This window comes from Apteryx mantelli, chromosome 23 (genome assembly GCF_036417845.1).
Source record: "Apteryx mantelli isolate bAptMan1 chromosome 23, bAptMan1.hap1, whole genome shotgun sequence".
Taxonomy (NCBI): Eukaryota; Metazoa; Chordata; class Aves; order Apterygiformes; family Apterygidae; genus Apteryx; species Apteryx mantelli.
Window position 1 is genome coordinate 13154537 of NC_090000.1, and position 15405 is coordinate 13169941.

Below are 15405 nucleotides of genomic sequence, written 5' to 3' on the forward strand. Positions count from 1 at the left end.
CTGTAGGGCTTTCCTTCGTGTCTGTGTCTGATGTTTGTACCTATGTATGTTTGTTTTGTCTGATTGTATGTTTGTTTGTTTGGGGCTGGAGCTGCCTTGCCTGTGGGTGTTAGCAATGGTAGCATGTAGAGTGTGGCAGTGATGGACTGGTGATCGGTCAGCATCTGTGTGCTGCACTTTATGTTGCTTTTTGTAGATGCGGTGCAGTGGTCTGAGTGCCTGAGGGAGATGGAGGAAAACAGGGTCATGTCCTAAGAAGGTGAGCTAGAGATTTGTTGTTGGAAGCAGAGTGTTATGGTCAGTGGTTCCCTAGCTAATTTGTTTTGTGCTTGTCCACATGGAGCAATGTGGAGAACGGGTTTCTTGTGTGCCGGAGGAGCATGGCAAGGTGAGTGTTGGTCTGAGAGAGGAAGCAGAGCCTAGTGTAGGGCTGTTATCTCGTTGGTGCTGTCCCTGTTGCCCACTGCTGTTCTGGTTTTACAGGTGTGTGGCAGGCCTTGGCATGACGACCCATGGTGTGGCAGTCAGGATTGGTGAGCAGAGCAGGTAAGGGTGTGGGAGCAAATGCTTGATGTGGATTTGCTGTGGTTTTGCAGGCGTCACCTGAGCGCATGATTTCTCTTTGTTTGCAGGTTTTGCAGGAAGTTGTGGAGAGGAGAAGTTGAGTGCTGACAAGAGCCTGAGCAGGTGAGAGGAGGAGCTTGTTGGGTCAGAAGTTTATTGTGCGGTGGGTGGTGTTGGGCTTCCTGTTGGTGATGTCTTTTGCTCTGTTTTTTTCAGGTACAGTGTGGCCCTTTCCCAGGTATGGCTGGGGATTTCAGGTGAGTGGATTACTGTTGGACATTGTGGGGTTGGTGAGTGTCGCCTGGCAGAAGAGTCACTTTGTGTTGTTTTTGCAGGTGCTGTGGGCATCCCCCCCCAGCCACGATGTTGGCATTTGGAATTGGAGCAGTGCAGGTGCGCAGAGTGCCCATGGCTCTTTGGCGGAGGGCGTTCCTGCGGACGAGGCTAGAGCTGGCTGGCCTGGGGGTGACTGCTTGCACTCTGGTTTAGCAGGTGATGAAGGCTAATGGAGGAAGATGAGAGAGGATGCAGCTGCCATTGAGGATGCCTCTTGAGGATGGATGGTGACCCAGAGCACTGCAGAAGCTAAGTTGAGAGGCCACGGGTGTTGGTGTGTCTTGACCCTGCGTGAGTGTGTGCGTGTGGGCGCGCGCACTGACAGTAAGTGTAGTGCAGAGGGCTCTTCTGGATGAGTGCTTGTGTGTGAGGCAGAGGCAGTGGGTGTGCATGGCAGAGGTGAGGGTGCGCTAGGCAGGGCAGCTGCAGCCTGTGTCTGCGGTGTTGTGTCGTCTATGTGGTGTGTGTTGTAGCTGTGCTACCTTTTGCTCAGGTCTTGATGTTGCTCTTGTTCCTTGTGCTCAATGAGCATGGCCCACACTGTGCAGCACTAGCGTGGTGGGGTTAGGGCCATGTGGGGTTAGGGCCACGTGGGGTTGGGGGTTGGGGTTAGAGCCATGTGGGGTTAGGGTTGGGGGTTGGGGTTAGAGCCATGTGGGGTTAGGGTTAGGGGTTGAGGTTAGAGCCATGTGGGGTTGGGGTTAGGGGTTGAGGTTAGAGCCATGTGGGGTTGGGGTTAGGGTTTGGGGTTAGAGCCGTGTGGGGTTAGGGTTGGGGTTAGGGGTTGGGGTTAGAGCCGTGTGGGGTTAGGGTTGGGGTTAGGGGTTGGGGTTAGAGCCGTGTGGGGTTAGGGTTGGGGTTAGCGGTTGGGGTTAGAGCCGTGTGGGGTTTTGGTTGGGGTTAGGGGTTGAGGTTAGAGCCGTGTGGGATTAGGGTTAGGGGTTGGGGTTAGAGCCGTGTGGGGTTGGGGTTAGGGGTTGGGGTTAGAGCCATGTGGGGTTAGGGGTTAGGGGTTGGGGTTAGAGCCATTTAGGGTTAGGGGTTAGGGTAAGGGGTTAGGGTTAATGCCATTTGGGGTTAGGGTTGGGGTTAGAGGTTTAGGGGTCAGGGTTGGGGTTAGGGTTAGGTTTTAGGGTTAGGGTTTGGGGGGGCGGTGCACACGTGCGTGTGTGTGTGCGTGTGTGTGTGCTGGGCTACGTGTGTGCATGTGCATGTGTGTGCTGGGGTGTGCATGTGCGTGCATGTGCATGAAGGGGTGTGCACTGGTGTGTGCGTGCTTGTGCATGACGGGGTGTGCATGTGTGTGCATATGTGCAGTGGAGGTGTGTGTGCATGTGCATGGTGGGGTGTGTGTGTGCATATGTGCACTGGGAGTGTGCGTGCATCTGCATGGTGGGGTGTGCGTGTGTGCACGTGTGTGCTGGTGTGTGTGTGTGTTCATGTGCATGAAGGGGCGTGTGTGTGTGCATGTGTGTGCTGTGTTACATGGAGGCATGTGCATGTGTGCACTAGAGTGTGTTTGTGCAAGTGCATGATGGGGTGTGCATGTGTGTGTGCGTGTGCACTGGGGTGTCTGTGCATGCCTGCATGTGTATATGTGCACTGGGGGGGGGAACATGTGTGTTTCTTATGTGCCTGTGTCCGCTGGCATGTGCAAGTTCGTGTGTGTGTGCGCACTGGCATGTGTGTTTGCTGCATGTGTGTGCTGGGCTGTGTATGTGCTTGTTCATAGTGGGTGCCCTTCATGCGCATGTGCATGTGTGTGCTAGGGTGCACATGTGCTTGTACATGTGTGCATTGCAGCGTATGCTTTCATGTGCATGTGTGTGTCACCGAAATCGGGAGAAAATGCTACACCAATGTAGCATTAAGAAGCAGACATTCTCTTTATTACGGCGCCGGGTGCATGGGGGATAGCTCCACCCTACGTGCACCCCGTGTGCCTCATCATCTAAAGTTTCTATTGCTCTATCATATACATATGCATTAAATTTCCAGGAATTATTATACATATTCATTCTATTTCCTAGAACTAATTATTACATTTACATAATCCTTATGCATGTGGTCTGACTCTCTGGGGGTCTCTGGTGGTCCCTAGTGGTGTCAGAAGAGGTGTCACTCAGCATTCTTGCCATGAACTTTGCTCTACTTTTCCATACAGGGTCTCAACTTGGCCTGCTTCCTTGTCTGAGAAAAGCTGTCTCGGTCCTAATTTTGGCTCCAACTGGCTTCTGCTGGTTTACCTGTACTTTCTCAGGATGTATCAGTCCCAGCTGCACCTGTGTCCTTGGGTATGTTTGTCTGAGGCTCCTGTTGAGACTCCTTCTTGTCCGAGCTGGTAACAGTTCCCCCATTTCCCCCCCTTCCCTTTGAGACTCTTTCTTGTCTGGGCCTTTTGGTAGCATGTGCTGGGGTGCACATGTGCGCAGGGGTGGGCACGTGCATATGTATGTGGGTGTGTGCACCGGGGTGTACGTATGTGCATGCATGTGTGCACTGGGGGTGTATGGGATGCAAGCAGGCATGTCTATATGTGCACAGGGGTGTGCATGTGTGCACTGGCATGCATGTGTGCACGGAGGGGGCTGTGCACATGCCTGTGCGTGCTGGAGTGTGCGTGTGCGCACATAAGCATGTGGATGGGGGTGGGTGCATGCGTGAGCAGGCACATGGACGTGTGTGCGCTGGGGTGCGGGACTACATGCGAACTGGTGTTTGTGCAGGTGCATTGGTGTGTGTGTGGTGGTGGTGGGGGGCCTGGGCACATGCGTGGGGGGCGGTGCATGGACACACACATTGCGCGTGGGGCCGCCAGGGCAGCGTGTGGGTCTCGGCGCGCTCCCTGGGTGCACCGGGGGCCCCTGCCTCCCTGTGGAACCTTCATAGCGTGACAGTGTAACAGCTCCTTCTGACATCACCGCAGTTCTGCTCCCGGCTTCCACGCCGGGGTGCACCGCAGGGCGCAGCGGCACCTCGAGGTGCCGGCTGCCGAGTGCTGCCCAGAGTCCCCGGGCTTCCCAGCACGGGCTGGGAGCCCGAAACGCCCGCCGGCACCCGCGACGCACCCCGGGGCCGGCCCCCGCAGCTGTCCCAGCCCTCCTGCCACCAGGTACCGGCGCCTGACGCCCCGCCGCTGCCCGCAGCCGCTTGGTGTTTTACCGGGCTCTGTTCTCCCCTTTCAGACCCCACGGGGTGGAAACCTGCCCCCTGGGGCACCGCCACGCAGCCGCCGCCGGTGCCCGTCCTGCCGCCAGGGATCCTGCGGGAAGGCGCCGGAAAGGAGGCGTGGGTGACCAGGTGCTGAGCTGCCGGCGGGCTCTTTCTCCAGCTAGCAGGGGGCTAAGCCGGCCCATCTCGCCCTGGCGGGGCCCAGGCCCGCATCTGGTGGGGCGACCCCAGTGCCAGCCCCCCACGTGTCGCGCCTGGCCGAGGACCTGAAGGGTGGTTTAAAGCGGGGGGGGGGGGGGGGGGTCCTCAGTCGGGTGCGATGCCTTCGCCGCCCCCTCACCTGGCCAGGACCCCCGGTCCCTGGCGGCGAATTTGTGCCTCGCAGGAGCTCGCCGAGGGCCTGGCTTCACCGGCGCAGCAGGTGCAGGTCTGTGCGGTGCAGGCGAGGGGGCGGCGGAGCATCGTGGGGGGGTGGCGAGGCCCCTGGTTGCGCTGCCCTGCTTTGCGGCCGGGACAGGGAGGAGGGAAGGGCTTCGCCTGCTGCCACCCCAGCCGGGCACCCCGGCCCGGGCTATCTTCTTTGCACCGGCCCCACAGCCCCCCACAGCCCCGCTCCGACCCCCCTCTTGCTGGCTCTGCCCCCCAGGCCCTCGGCTGCCTTGGGAGTACGGAGAAGCCCGTCCTGGCCACTCTACTGAACACGTACGTAGTGCTGGCGGCAGCACCCGTCCCTGATGTGCTTTAGGGGGGTTTCCGCCTGCTTGGTGCCGGTGGAGACCCCGGGGTGCGGGATGAGCCCACAGCTGGGTTACGGGGAGAAGGGGGTGGTGCGGAGGGCGGTGGCAGAGCCGCCGGGTGCTGGGGGCTTGGGTGCCGCCGGGCTCTGCCGGTTGTTTTTTGTTCCAGCTGCGCGGATGCAGCCGAGCGCCGGTGCAGTGTGAGGTCACCCGGAGCCTCGTGCGCCTGGGTGAGCCCGTCCCGTCCCATCCTGTCCCATCCCGTCCCATCCCATGTGATCCCCATGCCAGGGGGCTCTGCCGGCCAAGGCACATTATCCCTCACGGTGCCCCCGGCGCAGGCTGCCTGGCGGCGGCGGTGGCGGTGGTGGAGGAGGTGCTTGGGCGCCTGCGGGACGGAGGCCCCGCGCAGAGCGCGGACTTGCTGCTGGCGCTCGGCAGCGCCCTGCATGCCCGCACTGACGCTGCCAACCTGCTGCGGCTGCTGGGGTGTGAGCCCCTCCGCTGGGAGCGCCTGGAGGACGAGGCACAGGCGGCGCTGCTGGAGCGGCTGCACGCCGAGCCGCTGCTGGTAAAGCCAGGGCCGCGCCACCGCTCGCCCCGCCGAGCCCTGCCCCGCATCTGCCCGCAGTCCGTCCAGCAGAGCGTGACCGCGGCCGTGGAGGCTCTGCAGATGGAGGTGCAGATCTGGGGCGTTTTGGAGAAGTAGGTGGCGCGCGGTGGCGCGGGAGCCCCCAGGGCGGGAGCCGTTGCCTCCTGCCTCTCCGCTGCTGGGCACCTGCTGGAGATGCGCGATACGTGCCCTCCCGCTGGGCTCGTTTGCCGCTCTTTTGTTTGTGCCGAGTGCCATCTCTCCCGGCGGGATGGGGTTTGGCTGCAAGGGGCTGCAAGGCAGGAGGCCAGGAGAGACGGAGACAACTCCAGTGGGATGACACCACCATCCTGGGGGACCTTTCCGTGCCTCCACAGATGAAGGGAGAGATCTCCAGGCTCTCCGGGAGCCAGGGAAACGCTGAGCTGCCTTTGGTGCTCGGCTTTAATCCTCCCTCACACCATGCTGCAGGGGACCCTGGGGGGGAAGCTGGGATGGCAGGATTGTGCCCTGTGCCTCTGGGAGAGGGGGATGCAAGTCTCCTGCTTGCCTTGCTCCTTGCTGATTTTCTCCCCCTCTTGACAGGCAATTGCAAGCAAAGCATCACCTGGTCCAAAAGCAGGCTGTGGTTTCGCTGGTAAGTCACTTTTCCCCCTCTAAACGCCCAGAAATCGCAGCGCTGAGTTCCCCCAGCTGCACGCAGGTGGTGGCACAGGCTCTCCGGCCTCCAGAGCACCCGCTCCCGCGGGGCGAGCGTGAGCCGAGCTCCTGCCATCCCTCTGCTTCCCAAAGTAGATCACCAAGATGCTGTCCAAGCTCGGAGCCAGTGGGAGGCACTGCTGGAGGACCCACGGCTACCGCGTCCGGCGGATGAGGCTCTCGGCAGGTAGGATGCTCCGCGGCACTCGGAGCCGGATGGCTTCGTCCCCGTGCAGCCGCTCACCGCTCCCGTTTATCCTCCTGCCTGCAGGGAGCGTGCGAAAGCCCGGCCAAGCCTGGAGAAACCCCCTGGAGCTGCAAGGCGATGGGGACCCCTGGCCTCTGGGATCCCGCCGGCAGCTCAGGGGGGCTCTCGGCAGCAGGGACCTGGTTTGGAGCGGCAGCAGAAGAATTAGAAGATTTTCTGCTATGGATTTTGCTTTTTCTCCTGGAAGAGTATTAAATGCAGCATGTGGCACGCTGGGGAGAGCTGTATGGGCTGTGCATGTGTTTCCATGAATAAGGAAGGGGAGGCCTCGCGGGGGCAGATTGGGGGTTCTGGCTCCTCGGGCTGATGGACATTGTGAAGGAGGAGACGCAGGCCAGAGCAAGCAGGGGAAGGCGCAGCACAAACTCCAGCCTTTTGCCCCCCAAATCTGCCCTCAGGTGGGACGCAGATTGAGTTTTCCACTTCTTTGCAGCACAGAACTTCATTGCTTTAGATCAGAGGGAAACAGAGCCTGGGGGGGGGGTGTGTCTTCGAACCCAGGAGAAATCGGGGACTGTCTGAACCGGGCTGTCCAGGCTCTGCTGTTCACAGTGGGATCGAGCCAAGGGTTTTGCAGCAGCAGGGTCAGTGCAAAAGCATTTTGCCTCCCATTGCCCCAGCTCTGCCGCTGCAGAAGGGTGGGAGGGGTGCATGTGTCCACGCTGCCAGCGGTGCTTTGACTGGAGAGCCAGGAGAGAGAAAAGAAATTAAAGAAGATGAAGAAAAGCCTCTATTGCATAATTTAAATAATTTAAAATGAGCTCTGCATGCATCTGGGCTGGGGGGACGGAGGGGAGGGCTGCCCCGAGCTGCCCGGCAGGGCTCATGCCTGGGGCAGTGGCCGGCCGTGGAGCCAGGGGGACCACTGCGCGCTGACGTAGCCTGACTTTGACGCTGCTGGAGGAAGGGTCTTTTCGGGTGCCCGAGGGTCAGTGCAAAGTTTGCTGCCGCCTCAGAGTCATGGGGCTGATAGTGAAAACAACCCTAGTGGCAAAAAACACCTGCAAGAAAGTGTGGTGAGGGGAGCGGATTCTGCGTAAAACCATCCGGCTGCTAAGTTGTCTTTAAAAAAGAGAAAAGAAAAAGAGAAAAAGTAGAACCACCCCATTCGGGTTTCTGCTGTATGAAAATCTGATGAGATTCAGATCCTCTTTGGGGATGCCCATGTGGAAAGATCTGGGCAGCCTCATGGAGGGAGCCCTGCGCCCCATCGCCAGCCCTGCAGCAACGCACCCCGAGACGCCCAGCGGGGCCGCGGCAGCCTGCGGTGGCGCGGTATGGAAACCGCCACACTAGCACGCACGGTTGGTTTTAGCTGCCGCCAAGCCAGTCCTCTAGGCGCAGCCTCTTTTCTTGCACGTCCGCTCTGCTGTCTCCGCGGTATCACTGCCTCCAGGGCTAAGTCACAGCAAAGTGGAGGCACCTGGCAGGTAACGTGAGGTTTCGGTTCATCCTCCATTCATATGCTGCCTCCTGCGAGCCTGTTGTCGTAATAACTGTCAAGTTTAGACATTAAAAAAAAAAAAAAAGCAACTGGGAACAACACGAGCTTAGGTGCTTCAAGAGCTGCAGCGTGCCTGGGGTTCCTGGATGAGGCGCGGGAACAGGCCGCTTCTGCTCTGTGCTGCAGTAAAGTCCTGCTGAGCGGCCGTGGAGCGCGGCAGCCCACAGTCCCCTCCTCAGACGCTGCCGCTGGAGAAGCACCTTCGTGGAGAAAAGAGGAAGTGGCGCCCCAGGGCGATGGGAGCCGGGGCGCCTGATGGCATCGCATTAGCCACCATGGCAGATTTTGCCGCCAGTGCGGCACGAACGCTGTTGCCTCTGCCGCCTAGAGCGCTTTAAGGAGGGGGGAAGGGTCTCGGCCCCGCAGGAGGGGCTCTCCAGGGGTACGGGAGGGCTTTCTGCAGCTCCTCTCCCATGGGAAGGCTTCGATCCTGCCAGATGCCTCAAAGCACGGAGGTCTCCGTGTGGCTTTGCCCTGTGCTGCCAGGCGGAGTCGCTCCCCCAGCAGCTGGGGGCTTTGCAGAAAGCAATTGCCTGGGTCCCCCGGGTGCAAGCTTGGTGCTCCCTGCTCCAACATCTTGGCCCGGGCGCCTGCCCCAGCGCTGGCCGCGGGGCAGGGGGAACGAGGCCAGCCATGTCCTGGGCACACGTATGCTTCCTGGCGGGCAGGAGGGAAGAGCTGCAAGGAAAGACGCAGGCGCTCCCCAAATCTTGCGCTGGTCTCCGGGGAAGGTCTAGTTTGCAGCAGAGGGTGGTAAAACACATGCTTTTACCCACCAGCCGCCCCAGACAATTCCCCTCCCCTGTATCATAACTCTTTCCTGCTTTTTAGTTGACACGCACATTCTCCCTGGATCAGCACTAAGAATGCTAATGAACTTAGTTACTTAATTTGGCTATTGCACAGCTTTCCTGGAAAATCCCAAGGGAGCAATGAGCACACGTCACCCAGCATGGGCTCCTCCACCTGCACGAAACTCTGCCCCTCTCCCCCCTAGTTTAACTTCGCAGCTTAAACTAAGCCTAGAGCAAGTGAAAACCCCATCAGCCGATGAAAAGGAGCTGCCTCCCACCAAGGGGCCTTTAGGCTGCCTGAACGCTCCCTCCTTGCTAGAAATCCCACTGTGCCCCTCGCAAAGGGGGAGCAGCTCCCCAGCTGCTTCTGTCTTCCCAGCTGTTCACTGCTTCTTAAATGCTCCGGAGAGCTCATTGGGGCAGCAGGCTACAGCAGCTCAGCAGACATCTTCCTTGCACTCAAAAAAGTTAGGGTTAGGGTTAGAGGGTTAGGGTTAGGGTTAGGGTTAGGTTAGGCGTTAGGCGTTAGGGTTAGGGTTAGTGGTTAGGGTTAGGGTTAGGGTTTAGGGTTAGGGCTAGGGTTAGGGTTAGGCTCTTATAGCCCCGGTGGGGACGTGGCCGTCGCGGGCTGGGCCCCTGCCAGCGCCCGCAGGAACACGTGTGCTGCGGGAATGCCGGCCTGGGCTGCCACCTCCAGGGTCCCTTGGGGGCCCCAGGGCACCATGTCCCCTGTGTCCCTGGGCCCTTCAGTGCCCCCCATGCCCCGTGGTGTCCCCGTGTTCCCTATGCTCCTCAGTGTCCCCCCTGTCCCCCATGTCCCCTATGCCCCTTGCTGTCCCCATATCCCCTATGCCCCTTGGTGTCCCCCATGTTCTCTACATCCCCATGCCCCTTGGTGTCCCCTATGCCCCTCAGTGTCCCCCATGGCCCATGGTGTCCCAGGGTCCCCTGTGCCCCTCGGTGTCCCTGTGTCCCCCTTGGTGTCCCATCCCCGTGGCCGGGTGTCCCCCCCACCCCGTCGGCAAGCACAAGATCCAGCTCCTTCAATGCCAAAGATTTATTGAGCTAGGGGAAGGAGTGGCCGGCGTGGGGGCCGGCGCAGGGGACAGCGCTGGAGGGGACGCAGGATCCCTCGGGTGCCCTTGGAGCCAGCCGGCACCTGGGGGGGAGAGAGAGGCTGAACTGAGGGGACAGTGGTGGCACGGTGTCCCTGTGCCACCCGTGTCCCTGTTCCCGTGGGCACCATGTCCCTGTGCTCCCCACGTCCTCATCCCCGTGGGCACTGTGTCCCCGTACCCGCCCCCCATATACTTATCCCCTTGGGCATCATGTCCCTGCATCCCCCCATGTCCCCATCCCCATGGGCACCATGTCCCGTGCCCCCCCATACCCCCATGTCCCTGTGCCCCCCATGTCCCCATGTCCCTGTCCCCATGTCCCCCAGCCCCCCATGACCCCGTGTTCCCATTCCCCACAGGCACCATATCCCCATGTCCCTGTGTCCCCGTCCCCCATGGGTACCATGTCCCTGTGTCCCCATGTCCCCGTTCCCATGCCCACCAGCCCCCACGTCCCTGTGTCCCCGTCCTGGAGGGGCACCATGTCCCCATGCCTGCAGCACCCATGGGTGCGGGTGCATTCCTGGGCGGCCACCCCACCCCAGGTGCCGCTTTGAAGCGGCCGCTGGTGCTGCCAAGCCCTCGCGGTGGGCACGGCCGGGCACAAGGGTCCTTCACCCGGGGTGGGGCTGCCCGGACATCTGGGCCCCCAGCCAGGGGGTGGGGGGGGGTGGAGAGGGAGGGGGCCTCACCTGGGGTCAGGGCTGGCACCAGCGGAGGTTGGTGCAGATGCTGGCGGGCTCCTCGTCCCGCACCAGCCCTGCCTCGATGGGCTCCAGGTAGCGGCTCACCAGGTTGTGGCAGCGCTCGGATATCTCCCGCGGCAGCAGGGAGCACACCATGCGGGCCGCCTGCGTGACACGGGTCTGCACCGGCACAGCCCCGCGTCAGGCGCCGCCTCGCATAGCCCCGCACACGCTCGCGTGGCCTCACGCGGCAGGCGCCGTCTTGCACGGGCTTGCACAAGCTGGCACGGCCTTGCATTGGCTGGCATGAGCTCCCACGGCCTTGCACGGTGGGCACTGCCTTGCACGGGCTTGCGCGAGCTTGCACAGCCTTGCACGGCCTTGCATGGTGGGCACCCCCTTGCACAGCCTTGCACACCAGGCATCCCCTTGCACAGCCTCACGCAGCCTTGCACACCCCTGCCTGGACCTCGCACACCCCTTGCACGCCCCTCACACGCCCCAGCCCCTACCGTGTTGTGAGTGTTGGGCACCAGACTCTCGAGCTTCTTGAGGACCTTCTTGCAGATTGCGCAGCGCAGTTCGCCGGGGTCCTGCCCAGCAGCCCCCTGCGTGCCCAGCACCGTGAGCACCCGCCGGGCACCCTGCCCGCCCCCTGGGTGCCCCAGCGGTGCCCAGCCAGGGCCCACCCACAGCCCCCACCGGTGCCCACCCAGTGCCCCCCATGGTGTCGTCCCCACTGGTGCCCACCCAGTGCCCCCCTGGGTGTCCCTACTGATGCCCACCCAGTGCCCACCAGTGCTCCCATGGGTGCCCCATAGATGTCCACCCAGTGCTTGCCAGTTCCCACCCAGTGCCTGCAAGGGTGTCCCCATGGGTGCCCCCATGGGTACCTCCTTGATGCCCACCCAGTGCCCCCAAGGGTGCCCCCCATGCACCCCGTGCCCGCTCACCATCCTCTCCAGCATCTCCAGGTCCTCGAACAGGAGCTGCAGGCCATCCCCCGAGGCAGAGGGGACCTGGCACTCCGGGGTGTCCGGGCTGCACCCCTCGGCCCTCGCGGGCACGGCCCGGACCCTGGGGTGCAGCCCCTCGGCCCCCATGGCGGCCAGCAGCAGGGCTGGGCACCGCGTCAGGGGCCGCTGGCACCCGCACCATCCCCAAACCTCCCGCGTCCCCACCACCTTGTGTCCCCACCCCTCCATGTCCCCAACCCTCCGGTATCCCAGATTCTCCCGTACCCCCGTGTCCCCATCCCTGTCCCCCCATCCCTGTCCCCCCCCATGTCCCTTGGTATCCCCAGCCCTCCTTCCTCCCATGTCCCTGTTCCCTCTTGTCTCCATCCCTCCGTATCCCCACATGTCCCCATCTGCTGGTGTCCCCATCCCTCCCGTCCCCTCCCGTCCCATGTCCCCATCCCTGTCCTCTGTGTCCCCCCATTCCCCACATCCCCATCCCTCCCACCTCTCCACATCTCCGTCCCTGTCCTCCGTGTCCCCCTGTCCCCCCACATCCCCATCCCTCCTGTCTCTCCACACCTCCACCACTGTCCTCTGTGGCCCCCTGTGCCCCCTGTCCGTCCCGTCTGTCCTGTCCCCCCTTGTCCCCATGTCCCTGGCCCTTCCCGTCCCTCCACCTCCCCAAGTCCCCATGTCCCCGTCCCAGTCCCCACCGGTGACAGCAGGCAGCAGGGCCAGCAGCGGTGGGGCCATGGCTGGCTGTCCCCGTGCCCCAGGGTGCCTTATGTACCCTCGGGGGGGTGGGGGGCACACTGTGGGGCTGAGGGCAGGAAGGGCCTCCCCCCTCCCCAGAAACCACAGTGGCCGCAGTGGGGGGCTGGGGGGACCCAGGCATCCGGGCAGGGTGGTCACATGTCACGTCCCCCCACTGGGGAGGCTGCGAGCTTCCCCCCAACAGTGACCTGATCAGGGTGGTGGGGGGGACGAGGAGGTTTGGGAGGACTTGGGGGGACAAGAGGGGCTTGGAGGGGACAGGAGGGACTTGGGGGGACAAGGAGGATTTGGGGAGCTTGGGGTGACCTGAGTGGACAAGGAGGAGGCAAGGGGGGACCTGGGGGGGGACTTTGGGGACCTGAGAGGGATAAGGGGGGTAGGATGGGAGCTGGGGGGCTGGAGGCACCTGGGGAGACTGGGGGAACAAGGGGACTTGGGGGAGGTGGGAGGAGTTGGGGGGACAGGGAGTGACAAGGAGGGGGCAAGGGGGGACCTGGGGGAGATAAGGGGGAGGCAAAGGAGGCGCTGGGGGGCTGGCAGGACCTGGGGTGACCTGGGGAAACTGGGAGGACTGGGGAAACTGGGGGGGGACAAGAGGGGCTTGGGGGGGACTTGGGGTGACTTTGGGGACCTGGGGGGCCTGAGGAGGGAGAAGGGGAGACGGGAGGGACAAGGGGAGCTTGGGGGCACCAGGAGAACTGGGAGGATGGGGGGGGCTTAGGGGGAACTGGGGGGACAGGGGGAGACCTGGGGGGGACACAGGGGACCTGAGGGCACTGGGGCAGGGGGGAAGTGTATGGGGACATGGTGGGGGGGGCTCAGGAGGCCATGGAGGCCTGTGGGGACAGAGGACAGGGACATCCCAGCCCCCCAGTTCCTGGCAGTCATGTCCCCGTGTCCCACCGCAAACCCCAGAGCCACCCCCCCTCCTCCCCCCCGGCTTCCTGTGGGGCTGGGGAGGAATGGGGACATGGGGGGGGGGATGACACAGGGGCTGGGGGGGGGAATGGAGACACGGGGCTGGCACAGGGCAGGGGGACATGGGGACATGGGGGGGGTCATGTCTGTCCCCACTGCCCCCAAATGCCACCCACAGCCCCCTCTGCCCCCCATGGCACCCCTCTGCCCCTATTGCACCCCATGCACCCTTCTGCTACCTCTGCCCTGCATGGAACCCCCCCCACACACACCTCCCATAGCACCCCATTGCACCCCATTGCACCCCAATGGCCTCACTGCCCCCCCACTGCACCCCCCTGCCCCCCTGGCAACCAATTGCACTGCTGTGACCTCTCTGCCCCCCATGGCACCCCTCTGCTCCTCATTGCACCCCATTGCACCCCTCTGTCCCCACTGCTCCCCATAGCAGCCTTCAGCCTCGTCTGCCCCCCATGGCAACCCTCAGCCCTCTCTGCCCCCCATGGCACCCCTCTGCTCCTTATGGCAGCACTCTGCCCCCATTGCACCCCTCTGCCCCCTCTGCCCCCCCTGTTGCACCCCCCCTGCACCATCTGCCCCCCCATGACACTCCTCTGCCCTCCTTGCACCCCACTGCAGGCCGCTGCCCACTCTGCCCTCCCAGGCCCCCCCTTTGCCCCCATTGCGCCCCTCGGCCCCCATGGCATCACTTTGCACCCTTCTGCCCCTCTGCTCACATTGCACCATTGCACCCCATTGAGCGCTTCTGATCCCAAGGCACCCCTCTGCCCTCCTTGCACCCCATTGCACCCTGCTGCCATCTCTGCCCCCAAGGCACCCCCTCTGCCCCCCATGGCACCTCTCTGTTCCCTCTGCCCCCTATGGCACCCCCTTGCCCCCACTGCACCCTTCTGTCCCCTCTGCCCCCCATGGCACCCTGTTGAACCCCATGGCATCCTTCTGCTCCCCATTTAACCTCTCTGACCCCTATGACCCCATTGCACCCCTCTGCCCCTAATGGTACCCCCACTGCACCCCTTTGCCCCCCTATGGCACCCCTCCACCCCCCATGGCACCCTCGGCCCCCACTGCACCCCATTTTACCCCTCTGCTCCCAATGCCCCCATTTAACCCCTCTGCCTCCCCTCTGCTCCCACTGCATGCCATGGCACCCCTCTGCCCCACATGGCAACCCTCTGTCCCCCAATAACACCGCATGGCAGCCTTTTGCCCCCGTTGCACCCCATGGCACCCCTCAGCCCCCATGGCACCATGTTGCACCATTCAGACCCCCCACTACACCCCTCTGGCCCCCATGGCACCCTTCTGCCCCATCGCCCACCATTGTACCCCTCTGTCCCCAAGGCACCACATTGCACCCTTCTGCCCCTATTGCATCCTTCTGCCCCCCCCCCATGGCATCCCCCACAGCACCTTTCTGCCCTCCATGGCACACCATTGCACCCTTCTGCCCCCCATATCACACCATTACATCCCTTAACTCACTGTGCCTCATTGCACCCCTCTGGCCCCTCTGCCCCCCATGGCACCCCTCTGTCCCCAAAGCACCACATTGCACCCTTCTGCCCCCACTGCCTCCCATTGCACCCCATTGCACCAAATGGCATCTACTGCCCCCCATGACACCCCTGTGCCCCCCCTCTGCCCACCATGGCACCCCTCTGCCCTCTCTGCCACATGTGCACCCCATTGCACCCCTCTGCCCCCATTGCACCAATTGCCCCCCACTCCCCTCTCTGACTCCCCACGGTACCCTTCTGCCCACATTGTACCACATTGCACAGCCCTGCCCCCATTGCACCCCATTGCACACTTCTGCCTCCCCCCCTCCAGGGTGCCCCTCTGCCCCTATGGCACCCCAAGGCACCCCTCTTTCCCCCTCCCCCATGGCACCTCTCTGCCCTCCCTGCCCCCACATTGCACCCCACTGCCCCCATTGACTCCTATTGCACCCCTCTACCTCCTTTGCCCCCCATGGCACCCATCTGCCCCCCCAGGAGTGCAGGGGATCAGCCTATGCCAAGGAGGCTGAGAGGCCAAGCCTTCCCCACCCAGCGGACCACTGCCTGGCCAGCAAAGCCAGGGGTTCACAGCAGCACCTCTCTGTTTATTGCCTGCAGAGAAGTCCATCTCAGGTACATGGTGGTCTCCCCTTTGCACGGCAGCAGTTCCTAGCGCCTTCCCCTCCGCTGCTCCAAGGGCATCTTCTCCCCGGCGCTTTGGAGTCCAAAGGAGAGGTGGTCAGTGTCAGGTATAGGGAGAAG

General features: G+C 62.7%; 1 long non-coding RNA gene across 1 annotated transcript; it reads left to right on the top strand.

Moving 5' to 3' along the window:
* Positions 1-341: 341 nt before the first annotated feature.
* On the top strand, positions 342-842 carry LOC136994028 (uncharacterized). Its single transcript, XR_010886254.1, has 4 exons — positions 342-388; positions 484-546; positions 633-687; positions 781-842. It is a non-coding gene; the product is annotated as an uncharacterized lncRNA (long non-coding RNA).
* The last annotated feature ends 14563 nt before the right edge of the window (positions 843-15405 follow it).